The sequence below is a fragment of the Zootoca vivipara genome, chromosome 8, assembly GCF_965207765.1.
Source record: "Zootoca vivipara chromosome 8, rZooViv2.hap1.1, whole genome shotgun sequence".
NCBI classification, from domain to species: domain Eukaryota; kingdom Metazoa; phylum Chordata; class Lepidosauria; order Squamata; family Lacertidae; genus Zootoca; species Zootoca vivipara.
The window spans coordinates 577,772-582,291 of record NC_142591.1 but is presented as its reverse complement, the minus strand read 5'-3'; positions in this window follow the sequence as shown (position 1 = coordinate 582,291).

Sequence of the window (4,520 nt, the reverse complement as noted above, 5' to 3'; positions counted from 1 at the left end):
GAGGGAGGGACGGTGGGGGGCTCCGCTGCAATTCCCGGGGGGGGGGGAGGAAGAGAGTGGGGGTTATCGCAACACCCGGAGCCTTGCTCTTTAATTGGCCAGGAGAAAGGAACTCTGCTTATGCTCAGAAGCACTCTTCTATATTTTCCCATGGCATATTTTTAGATAAGTTGAGTGACACTGTGCAGAATGCGAAATAGCTCTGCTAAATAGGTGCAGCTGAAGATGGAGAGTGTTATGTACTAAGCTTGGATCCTAGAACAATAGGCAAGTAGGATCCTAGAATGCAACAACTGATTGGCCTGCAGGAAAAGACCGATCAGGCTCCAGGAGGGAAGCAGAATCAGCCAATCAGGCGGGACTCATTGGGGGGCATTTCATTCACTGTTTTACAAGCTGCAATAAAGAGCATGAAGTCACTACAGGACTCCCAGTATATTTCAGGGAGGTGGGGGGGCATAATATTCTGGCTTGGGGGACTTTGTCAAAATAGTAAAATGTGGGTTGGACAAGGTAACTGGTAGGTTGATTTGTAGCTCATTGACTGACAGAACCCAAAGAGTTCCTCGTCATCCTGGAAAAAAGTGACAAGGATTCTCTTTGTCCTGGGCCCATTATTGTTTAACATCTTTATAAATGATTTGGATGAAGGAATTGAGGGGATGCTCTCATCAAATTTGCAGATGACACCAAACTGGGAGGGGTAGCTAATACCACAGAAGACAGAATCAGAATTCAAAATGATCTTGACAGTTTGGAGAACTGGGCCCAAACTAACAAAATGAATTTCAGTTGGGACAAATGTAAGGTTCTGCACTTAGGCAGGAAGAACCAGATGCACAAATATAGGATGGGGGACACCTGGCTTACTAGCAGTACATGTGAAAGGGATCTAGGGGTCTTGGACCACAAGCTTAACATGAGTCCACAGTGTGATGCAGCAGCAAAAAACAAAACCCTAATGCTATTCTATGCTGCATCAACAGAGGTCTAGTGTCCAGACTCCAGATCAAGGGAAGTAATAGTACTGCTCTTCTCTGCCTTAAGGTGGCACTGTGATATAAACCACTGAGCCTCTTGAGCTTGCTGATCAGAAGGTTGGCTGTTCAAATCCCCGTGACGGGGTGAGCTCCTGTAGCTAGGTCCCAGTGAGCTCCCGTTGCTTGGTCCCAGCTCCTGCCAACCTAGCAGTTTGAAAGCATGCCCCCAAAGTGCAAGTAGATAAATAGGTACCACTCTGGCGGGAAGGTGGATCTTGGGGGATCCACAGGGCTTTGGAGCCAAAGCCATTGGGGTTTCCCACCAGATAATCCGGTTAATATAACACTGACCTGGGCAACAAAAGTGCTATGAATGGCATTTTGATGAGAATTGGGTGTAGAATAACATATAAAAAATTAGGCAAAATTAGGTGACAGGAACACTGAGAAATCGTGATTTCAAAATGGCCAACCTGCTGTATCTATTTTATTGTATTTCGATTAGTTTTCTAAACTTGATTGTGTATATCCTATGTTTTTTAATTGTTACCAAACGTCAGGGAAAATAATACAAAGTTGTCATTGATCTAGTTATTAGGCTAAATAATTTCTGTATTTAAATGTTTGCTAAAAACAACAAAGTGAAAGCAATGTTCCATTGAAACAAGATAAGGCGCTTGAACCAGAACTTTTAATATGTATCACAAATAATGAAAGCAGACATCCGACATCCATATCATCTTCTATATCAGAACAATGTTCAATCAACAACACATTTTCACAACCAATGGTCTGGCACTGACCACAAGCTGTTGAACATGGAAAACTATTTTTTTTTTTTGCACGTGCAACGGAATGTACTACAACCAGTGGTGCAGTTACAGTGGATAACTTTCAAAAGACTTTCAGGTGCAGGGGCCATGTCTGACATCACAGGGTGAAGTTGGTTGTCCTCCTTTATAATCCAACCCCAGACATTAAGTCATAAACCCTCTTTGTGGCAAGACCATTCCATTATCTGGTAATACGATAGAAAGCTATGGAATTTTGTTGCAGATGTAGTTGGTACAACAAAAGAGTTTGCTGATGTTACTTTGTCCACTAGTATACGATGTCGTAATGTTCCAAGGGTATCATCAACTTTTCCACCAAAAAGTATAACCATCGCCTTCTGGCCAGCATCTTCTATATTGATATGTAACTGATCTTTCAAACAAAATGCCGATGCTAATTCACGAAGTCGATTATCTGCGATACGTTTGTCGAAACATTTGCCTTTTCCTATCCCAAATATTCTGGATGTGCTGTCACAGCCTGTAAAGGCTGGAGGAAAAGGAGAAAGTTGCAGGTCTTTGCACCCAGTATCATTCTGCAAGCAATAATGTCAAATGTGTGGCTTGGATTTTTTCCTTGTTTATCACTATGAAAATACAAATTAAATTCTGTTTGATGGTTAGCATGGTACAGGAGTAGAATCAATAAATCGGAATCTTCTCCAATCACAGTAGTAGTTTGGAACTGAGATGATGTCACAGCTGCCTTCACAATTTCAACGTCAGCATCTCCTTCACCTTGTACAACAGTGCTTCCTTGTCTCTTCAAATGTTCAGCTATGAGAAGAATGATTCACTGTTTGTTACTTTCATTGGAAAGAAAGTTGTCTTGTTTTAATATGAATTTAGTTTGCAGAGAGAAGTGTACTTCAGGGCTAGAGAACATAGATTTCTGACATTTGTGAGTCATATCTTTAATAGATGGGATGTTTTCATAGCCGTCAAAGACAATAATAGCTTTCCCATAATGACGAGTTGTAAAATTCGCATACGAACATGCTATGTCATCATACGTTTCATGCTTCTTCCATTTAGGGCGATGCAGCAGCAAACCTCCATCTAACACAAATTGATCACTTCTTGGAACATGTTCGGTAATACAACTATTCTGTTTCTGCATCACATATTTTTTGATAGCATGTACTATCTGTGGCTATCTGACCAATAGCAGCTACTTTCTTTCCGGTTTCTTTTCCCACAAATAGTTTCTTGCATAGATGCTTAATGCTATCAGGAAGGTAAAGTAGGGCCTCTTCTAATTTAAGGTCAGAAGGTGCTGGGCATTCATAATTTGCAGAAAGTACTTGTGTTTTAACTTCACTTTTAATCAACCGTGCAGCTGTCTCAATTATTTGCATCTTTTGAGTATTCTCATCAACGTCTTTAGGTTGGTTGTAATATGATCTCAGTATGTGGTTCACTGTCTCTCTCACTGTAATCAAGTCACACAGCCCATCGTCACCTAAAATTTCGATAGAATCATCATAATGTTCAATAAGCTTCCTTTTCATATGCCTTCTGTCGTATGCTTTTGTATCAGCGCCTTTCAAGAAGTCTTCCATAACTGATATTAAATCAGACATTGTAATCTGTTCATCATTTTCTTTGAGGTACTTGCAGGTCTTAATAAAAGCTTCCTTTTGTTCCTGCCTTGCAACAGAGGCAACCTGTTTAATAGGGGTAGAGGCAGTTTTAACACTGCACTTCAGGTAAGGAAGTTGCCTTGTGTGGTTTTGAAATGTTACCATCTAGTAATCATCACGTGGTGTGTTTTGATGTATTACTTAATGGATTGTCATTTAATATTTTGATGCCTTAGTCTAAATTTGTGTTTTAACTGTTGACGTGTTGTAGACTGTTTATGGCTTTTTGTATCGTGTAATATTTTTCAACATAAATAAAATGGATGGCAACATTTATAGCTTTTTCGCTGCTGCCTGCATTTCTCTCTCTTGGGGTGAGCAAGAGCATTCAAGAGGATCAAGAAGCTACAGTTAGAACTGGATATGGAACAACTGAGTGGTTCAAAATTGGGAAAGGAGTACGACAAGGTTGTATATTGTCTCCCTGCTTATTTAACTTATATGCAGAATTCATCATGCGAAAGGCTGGACTAGATGAATCCCAAGCCGGAATTAAGATTGCCAGAAGAAATATCAACAACCTCAGATATGCAGATGACACAACCTTGATGGCAGAATGCGAGGAGGAATTAAAGAACCTTTTAATGAGGGTGAAAGAGGAGAGCGCAAAATATGGTCTGAAGCTCAACATCAAAAAAAACCAAGATCATGGCCACTGGTCCCATCACCTCCTGGCAAATAGAAGGGGAAGAAATGGAGGCAGTGAGAGATTTTACCTTCTTGGGCTCCTTGATCACTGCAGATGGTGACAGCAGTCACGAAATTAAAAGACGCCTGCTTCTTGGGAGAAAAGCAATGACAAACCTAGACAGCATCTTAAAAAGCAGAGACATCACCTTGCCGACAAAGGTCCGTATAGTTAAAGCTATGGTTTTCCCAGTAGTGATGTATGGAAGTGAGAGCTGGACCATAAAGAAGGCTGATCGCCGAAGAATTGATGCTTTTGAATTGTGGTGCTGGAGGAGACTCTTGAGAGTCCCATGGACTGCAAGAAGATCAAACCTATCCATTCTTAAGGAAATCAGCCCTGAGTGCTCCCTGGAAGGACAGATCCTGAAGCTGAG